Here is a 9,121-nt window from a genome sequence, read left to right as displayed (position 1 = left end):
ACAAAGGAACCCGGGCTCGAGGAGTGTCCTCTCTACCCGGGCCTCTCCTAGGGACAGATGAGCTGAGTTGGAATCTCCTGTGGGGTAAGAGCTGTGGGGCAGCACAAGGGGAGCCATGGGGGGCACTGTGCTGTCCGGGGAGTCTGTCACTGGTGGGGTTTCTGAGCACAAGGTGGGGCTCATTTACTGGCGGCTCTGTTTTTTCTTTCTTTCTTTCTTTCTTTCCTTCTTTCTTTCTTTCTTCTTTCTTTCTTTCTTCTTTCTTTCTTTCTTTCTTTTTTTAAGTATGGGGTATCGAATTTGGGACTTTGAGCTTGCCAGGCAGGTGCTTATGCAGCTGAGCTATCTCCCTGGCCCTTAACTTTAATTTTCAAACAACATATCTGGAATGAGTGACCAAAGACAGACAGACAGACAGACACAGACACACAGACGCACACAGACACACACACACACACACACACACACACGGAAAGAGGCAGGCAATAAAGAAAAAGTTTCCCCCATAAAGATTTCTTAAATCCTGATGGCTTGCCAGACAAGTTTGCCATGGTGTGTCCAGGGAAATTCTTTTTAGGCTTTTCATATCCTGGACAGAGAATGGGACGTTGCACACAGAGGAAGCCAACCTGCTAGATACCTGGGACAAGGTGATGTTCTCTAAAATCAAAGAATGAATTTTAGAAACGACGGAGGTTTAGAGCAGAACATATTTATTGAAGGAAAGAAAGCTTCTGTCTGAGAGAGGGCCAGAAGGGGACCAGAGCGGTTTGCCGAGGACCCTGCCCTTTCGAAGCCTTTTATTTACTGTTTATTTATTTATTTTTTGGTACCTGGAATTGAACTCATGTCCTTGCTTTTGCCTGGTGTTTATGCTGCTGAGCTCTATTCCCCAGCCCATTAGGGATTTATTTAAAAAAATTTAATTCTTAATTTATTTATTTGGTACAGCGTCCCACTAAGCAGCTCAGACTCATAGTGATCCTCCTATCCGACCTCCCCAGTGTTGGGGTTACAGGTGTGTGTCACCATGCCCAGTTTCAGTGGCCTGCACAGCATGCCTGGGGTTCTGGGGCTGGCATGGCATTTGGCACTGGGGATTGAACCTGGGACCTTGCGCTTGCCAGGCTGGTGCTTAGACCCCTGAGTTATCACCCAGGCCCCCCCCCCTGGGATTTTTATAGAGCAAATCCGTGATGTAAAGCGGGTCTAAGGTGAAAACAGGGAAACTCGCTAGATGGGCATGAGGTGGGATAGAACTATGGTCAACAATAAAATTATAACTGCTTGGGGGGCTGGGGAGATGGCTCAGTAGAATAAGCACTTCCTTGGCAAGCGCAAGGGCCTGAGTTCAATCCCTGGTTCCGAAAAAAAAAAAAAAAATTATAACTGCTCAGGTAAAAGTGATTAAATCGGATCAAATGGGGGAAGTGAGTCAGGTAGCAAACACGCATGAATACACAACAGGTTTGGGTTAGCGGCTGGCTCTTCCTGACTTTCTCAAGGTGATACAGACCTATTTCGAATACCAATCCCTGATGCTTACCCTGAGGGAGGTCTGTGGGTGAATTTGTTTGGTCTTTCCTCTTGAGGTCTGGCCCTCAGCCGAGGGTCCCAGTCCCTGCCGTGCATCCCTGAAGCCTGGGAATTTCCCTCCAGAGAGCTCTTAAGGCACCCGCGCAGCGGCAAGGCATCCGGCGTCCGCACGCGCTTCCAGAGCCCAGCCCTGTCTGACTGCTCACAGTATTTCATCTAACTCAGCTGCCTGTAACAGCCAGACTTACAATGTCGATGAGGATAAAGGAGAAGGGGTCTTTCGCACCCAAAATACCTGGGCTGGCTTCTCCTTCATGCAAATAAGGCATGAGGATAGTTGTCCCATAAAACGCACTTGGCCCAGAGCCAGATCTGCCCCGGCCTGTGGAGTGACTTGGCTTCCCACCAGATGTAGCTGAAGAACTGAAAACAGTGCTTTTCTGGCTCAGTGTAGGTGCTCAGGAGCCGCAGTCATTCTGGGTCCCGAGTTCTGCCTGTGCTTCTGGCATCTCTGTGACTTTGACCGACTGTGTCCAGTGTGCCCCAACCCTAACCTCTGGCCTCAGGATCTCTCTGCGGCTGCGGTGTGCCTGGGGCTTCCCCGAGCTCCAGAACCAGCTCTGCCCTCCGGCGGGCGCCGGCACCCTCCCTGCAAGCCTCTCTCGTGACTGCTAGGTTGAGGCTTGCGGCCTACCTGAAGGCTGCTGAAGGGAGCTGAGTTCTGACTCCTGGAGTGGAGGGAAAAAGGCACAACCTGGGAATTTCCCTCCATAGAGCTGTTAAAAGAACCACGTGGATGCCTACGGGTCCATATAGGGGCAAGAAGCTCCCAATCTAAAAGATATCTGGGATGAATCCCCATTCTCTAAAAATCCCTGAATGAATTTTAGGAGCAACGCAGGCTCCGAGCAGAATACATTTATTGAGGGAAGAAAAGCTCTTGAGGGAGGGACAGAAGGGGACCTGAATGGGTTGCCAGGGACCCTACCTTTCCTAGGGATTTTTATAGAGCGAATCCATGAGGTGAGGCAGGTGGGGAAAAGAATGGGAACTCTCTAGGTGGGTGTGAGGGTGAGAACTGTGGTCAACCAATAAGATTTTGAGTAGAACTGCTCAGGTAAAATTGATTAAATGGGGATCAAATAGAGAAGGATTCAGGCAGCAAGCGAGCCTGAATATAGAACAGGGGCTCTTCGGGTAGGAGGCTGCCTTAGGGGCTTTTCCTGGCTTTCTCAAGGTGATAGAGACCTACTTAGGGTACCAGTCCCTGCTGTTCACCCTTAGGAAGCACCTGGTGCCTCTGTTTCCTCTTTTATCTTGAGGTCTGGCCCACAGCCAAAGCGCCTGCCCTCCCACAGTTGCAAGGCACCTGGTCTTCTGTCCGGCCCCCTCGCCCAGCCCGACTCACTGTCTGTCGTCTTCTGATCTAATTCAGCTGCCTACAGCACTGTGAAGTCCCCACTGCACTGTGAGCCAGACATGAGCAGCCTGGGTGCTTCAGTGCTAAGTGCTAAGTACTCCCTAGGTTCTGGCGAATCCGTGCTGAATGGGGATGCCTGGGAAACTTATACTTTGACTCCAAGGTACTCTGTATCTGATACTTGGCATAAAGGATAACTCCTTTCTCAAAATCAAGATTGCTATAAGCATTTGCCCTGCAAATGTAGATTAGTCTATGGCCTATTAAAAAGGTCTAAAAACACTATACTCATGAGAGGGCACTGAACAGTGTACTTTATTTTAAGTATAAAGTAAATTAAGAATTGAGACTGACAAGCTGATTATATTTTGGCCGAGAGACAGAGTGGTTTTCTCGCTCTATCTTGGTGCAGTTGATAACAGAAGGCGATGCAGAGAAAAATAAAACTCGGGATTCTGGAGTCACAGCGCCCCCTAGTGAAAAAATGAAGGTTGTTCAGACAAAGGGTCACAGCATCACAGTACTACACTAGCCCTAGGCAAAGGTGAACAGAAATATTTTACAAACCTTTGTGCATCAAAAGTTTTCTCGTATTATATATTATATATCTCTCATCCTTAACCTCAAGTCTTTCATTCATGCATGTATTTATTCACTAGTTACTCCTGGTGTTATGGTTTATGTCTAGTTGTTCCCCCCAAAGCCTCAGGCAGTCATGGGGCAGACTTCTACAGTTTGTGATTAATACATGATCCACTGGGATTATGGGTGTGGGTGCTGCTGGGATTATGGGTGTGAGTGCTGCTGGGATTATGGGTGTGAGTGCTGCTGGGATTATGGGTCTGAGTCTTGCACCCAGGCGGGAGTGGATAGCCTCAATGCACCCGAAGGGAGACATTCTTGCTCTCTGGAGCCATTGTTGCTGCTGCTTTTCCATTTTGCGCTTGCTCTTTGCGCCCCCCCCCCACTGTCCACCCTGCCTTGGAGCCAGCTGAGTGTGGACTGAAACCCCACCACTGTGGGCTAAATAACCCTTTCCTTTCTTTATTTTGGGTGTCGGGTATTTGTCCCAGCAACAAGAAAAGAGTAATGGAGACAATTGGTAACTATTTCTCTATCCTGCCACGATGACAGGGATGACGTACGCAGGCACGGTGTGTTTATTTGCTGCTCTCATTTCAATGCAGGAGGCAGAATTTTTAAAAAATGTCACGGGATGTTATAAAGGTGTGGAGGGATGTGGAGGGCGTGTTTAAGGAAAGCTCACGTCTTAGACCATCTGTGGACTATAACAAAATTATCTGCAGCTGGATAATTTAAAAACACAAAACGTTTCTTCTCGCCGTTCCAGAAGCTGAGAGTCCAAGACCAAGGTGAAGGCCGAGTGTCTGCAGATCGTGAGATGGTGCTTGTTATGGTTTGTGTCTAGTTGTCCCCCCAAAGCCTCATGTAAGTCATGGGGCAGACCAGCTACAGCGGCAGCAAGAGGCTTGAGGGGCGTGGCCAGAGGGCGAGGGCGGGGCTTGAGGGGCGGGGCCAGAGAGGTGCATACCTTTAAACCGGCAGCACTCGCTCTGCGTCGTCCACCAGGCCAGTGGCCTCCCTTGGAGGTGTGGAGAGGATCATCCTGGACATGTAGGGTAGCTCAGAGGTCTTGCTACATAACTTACGCTGCTTTCAACTGCAAAACCTCCAGGAACCGTGAGCTAAATAAACCTTCCCTTCCGTAAGTTTGAGTGTCGGATATATGTCCCAGCCCAAGAGGAGAATAACTAAGATAGTGCTTTTCCGAGATGGCCTGCTGCTACTGCACCATCTGGAGGGAAGGACCGCTGTGTCCTCAGTACTGGGGGAGAAAGAGCGAACCTCCCAAGCCCCTTCATAGGAGCCTTCATTCTGCCCAGCAGGGCTTGTTCCTGCAGACTTAAGCCTTTCCCAAGGGGCCGGCCTCCTAACGCCATCACACCGAAAGTTAGTTTGAATGCATGGGTGTTGGATGACGCGTTCAGACCAGAGTTACTGCTTTCATGGACTACATGGCATACGCAGTGGGTGCAGCCTGAGGCCAGCCAGGTGCGTGACATGAGCGAGGGCAGCCTGGGCTGTGGGGAAAGCAGCTGCAAAGGCCGTGATGCACGACGGAGCTTGTAGTGTTCAAGGGCTGCAGGCCCGGGAGGAAGCATACCGGAAGTGAGGGCAGGGTGGTGCGGGTGCATCCCGGGAAGGAGGCTGGGTCCTGGTCAAGAGCTTGCTATACTCTAAGTACCACAACGGTGATGGAAATTGGAGGGTCTCAGACCTGAGGACAACTGCCATGGTCCTTGGAGGCCCCTGGCAGGCTCAGGACCACAGCATGTCACAGGGTTTAGGAGCTTAGCTAACTGACTGAGCAGGGGGTCAGGATTCTCACTCTGTAAACATCCCGAGCCTGTGCAAGAGGAGGACAGGGAGGTGGTGTGAGTGCTGCGCCTGCCCTAGAACGGGCAGCCTGCGTACAGGCTGGAGGAGACTTGCCCGCCCCCTCTGTGCTCTTGTTGCTTTTTCTGTCTTCTCCTGTCTTGAACTGCTGCCGTCCGTCATGTGCCACCCTTCCTTGGAACCAGCTGAGTATGGACTGAAGCCTCCAGCACTGTGAGCTAAATAAACTTTTCCCTCTTTAATTTGAGTGTTGGGTATTATGTTCCAGCAAGGAAAGAAAAGTAACCACGACGACATGGTAGTGGAGATTTGCCCCTCATGGCCCATCCCTTGCGGGCCATCAGGGAAGGGCTCACTCACCACACTTCCCTCTGCCGGGCACAGGGCCGGGGCAGGGAGCAGGGGCTGCAGACTGGGGAGCACCCACAGGCATGTGCTGCTGGCTGACCTTATCTCACTCAGTGTCAGGTTCTAACAGAAGCCGGATGATCAAAGATATGGTCAATGTTTACATGTCAAGAAAGTTCACGACAGTAAAAGATTCATTACCATTAATTCCCTTCAAAGCATTTAGAATACTCCCTTGCTCTGAGCATATGACAGCCCTCTTTCTCAGTAATGTGTATTAAGATTTTAAGAAATTTGGTATTCACTGTATTTTTTGTATATGTTAATTCAAGAAGTGTTTTTATCTTCTCCCCCTTTCAATTTCCAGTCAATAAGCTTGCCATTTCTCCTCTCACGTCTTCATCTCGGAGTTCTCATGTGCCCTTGAGGGGGTAATTGGTAGCACTTATGCCAAAATTAGTACCCAAGTACTAAGCAGACCAGGGCCTGCTCAGCTTCTGAGATCAGGTGAGATAGGGAGTGTCCAGGGTGCTGGTGGGTGGCACTTTCTGACACACTGTATAATTTACTTAACTAATTCTGTCATGGCCCATGTCCTATCAGTGGGATCTGGGGTTCGAGAGGACGGGAAATTGAGTCTGATGCCTGATCCCCTCTGTGTCGTGGCCCCAGTGCCTGGCCTCTGCCCGTGCTCTGTCAGTGTGCCTTAACTTCAGGGTCCCCGTACCGCAGTTGCACTAGAGTTCTTCCTTCCAGGACTGGCCCGGGGTTGCAGCTCCAGGTGCCGAAATTTGAGGGAGACCCACTTGCTGAGTCCGTGAGGCCAGGCACCTTGAGTGGTCCTTCTCCTTGCATTTGTCCCCGGCATGGCATGAGTGCAGTCACACAGTTCTTTTCCCTCCAATCCATGCTGGGACTTGCAAGTCCACACACACGGGGACCCAACAGGTAAGCTCAGGCACGAAACAGGTGCTCCACGTGCTGTGAGCAGGACTCTGCGGGCCCTGAAGGGGCCATGCCAGTTAAGTGGGCCTCAGCTGGTGAGCTCAGGGCTGCCACGCGGGAATGCAGCCATCCTTTCATTGGGCCTCTGGTTTTATAAGCGCAAGCAAAACTAAAAATCTGGTACTATTGAGTGAAATCATTCAATTTTTGAATATTGGTTGAATTAAAGAAAAATACTTGCAAGGCAGAAGAGCGCATATCCGGTCAGTCGGTGGCCAGGTTTCGGCCTGGTGGAAGGGGGGTGGGTTATTCATCCCAGATCAAATGTTTTCAGGTGATGCCTGGAGATTTTCTGCCCTGACCTGCAATCTCCAGAAGCTTCTCTCTGTACCCCAGGCTTGTCCCCGCATGGATCCACCAGGTAAGGTCTGGCTCCAGCTGGAGAAAAAACTGGGAGCCACAGTGAGCAGAAGGCAGGCCTACAAGTTCCCTGGCCGTAGGTGCTTGAGAACAGTTTTCACTGCTGGGTGAGACTGCTCCAAAGATTCCGAGGAGAGTCGCAGTGGGAAGCAGAGGAGGAAGTGGCTCCCTACAGGAGCCAGCTCAGTGCAGGCTGCCACTCAGCTGCCAGGACTCCGTCCAGGCTGAAGGGCGCCACCTGTGTGCACACAGCTCAGCTGATGCACCCTGGCGCTGGATGCGATGCCTGAGGAGGGTGACCCCGCCGATGCTTTCGGCTTCCTCATTTTGGTGTCAGAGGCCCAGCTGTGCCTTGGGCAGTTGCATCTCCAGCAGCAACGGATTGTAACTTAAAGAGCTTCTCAGTCCCATGCTTTGGCCAGCAATGGAGGGCATAAGATGGACATGGTGGTGAGGGCTTGGGAGCATTCTAGGGCACGCTCCGTCCGCCTTTCTCTGCATCCTTGCTCCTTGGAGACCAGCCATACAGTGATGGAGAGGGTGGAAGGCCCACGGAGCATCTGACCCACGGCCACGAGTTCTGGACTACTGATTTCCCCTAGCGACCCCACCCCGCATCACATTTATGCTTGCATAAGCCACTGCCAGCCCTTCTGCTCTTGTATGTAGCCAGGTGCAATTTCTTGGCACACAGACTAGTTTAGGAGGGACGTGGACATGGAGGATGCACTGTGATGGGCAGGACCTGGATATGCAGGATTCCCAACACATCTGAGGGGCATGCATATCAGCGCTTGGGTTACTTTAATTTTAAATGTCTAAAAATTTTTTTTTATGACTTCAATCTCCCTTTAGTGTGCTGTAATTTTAATTTCCAAGTCTATTTAATGGGCCTATGTATCTACGCTGTATCGGGTCCTTTAGGTTCACCTGCCTTTGCTTCCCTGCCTTTTTTCGATCTCCATCTATAGCCAGGCCCCTCACCGCGGCCAGCTGCTCAAAGACCTTAGCTAGTTGCAGGTATGTGGACCCTCACGCCTTGCAGCTCGCCTGGGACCTCCCCGTGGACAGGAGCCCAGAGAGGCTATGGCACCCACCCTGGGCCCAGAAAGGGGTGGCAGGCAGGTCTCTGTTCAGGGGGCCGGCTTTTGAATGGGAGGTCTGGACCAAGTCTTCCCCCTCCCGGTAAAAGTGGCCTCCTAGAGAACAGGAGGCCCAGCGATGGGCACGGGCACCAAGCAGAGTCCAGCTGCTGGCTCTCCTGCCTTGCCCGACCTGCTGCTCCCCTGCTGGCCCTGGGGTCGCTCCATCACTAAGCAGGGAGTCTTTGCCCCAGCTGCACACTGAGAGGGCCCCCGGGGCGCTTTCCAGCGTCTGTCTGGAGTGAGAAGCAGTCTAAAGGAGATCAGTACACTGTACGAGCTGGTGCATGCCTGCAATCCCCGCTCTCTGGGACGCTGAGGCAGGAGAATCACAAGTTCTGGCCCAGACTGGAGCAAATTAGCCGTCCCTATCCAAAGCAAGCAAGCAAGCAAGCAAGCAAAGAAGCAAGCAGCATCAGTAGCCACAGCAGCGGGCAGCCACCAGGGGGGCCTGGAGCAGCTCTTTAGGAGTGTTACAAGTTTGTATTTTGGGCAGAGGAATTTCAGGGGCAGCAGAGCTGAACTGAGAAAGCAACTAGGAACCATTAGCAACTGTGCTGAGCACATAGCAATTGTGTAACGAATACATCGGAGCGGCTCTTTACATCACCTTAATTACCTTACTACCTTATTTACCTTAAACCTGAGTTTTTTGGGTGGATGAAAACCGCCTCCCGTCTTGCGGCGCGCCCCCTCCCGCCTGCGGCTGGAGCTTGCAGCCGCTCGCCACCCCCCCCATTAATGTCGGCCCACTGGGAGTGGCCTGTCCCTTTAATTGGCATGTACCAAGTCCTTCCAGGTTACGTTTGCTTCCTGCGCTCCACCTGTTCAGAATCGCTGACCAGAAACCCAATAGAGAGCGATGTAGAGACAGCGTTGCTCCGGGGGACAG

Source organism: Octodon degus, unplaced genomic scaffold, assembly GCF_000260255.1.
Source record: "Octodon degus isolate 3935 unplaced genomic scaffold, OctDeg1.0 scaffold00077, whole genome shotgun sequence".
Taxonomy (NCBI): domain Eukaryota; kingdom Metazoa; phylum Chordata; class Mammalia; order Rodentia; family Octodontidae; genus Octodon; species Octodon degus.
Note: the sequence above shows the minus strand (reverse complement) of the source record.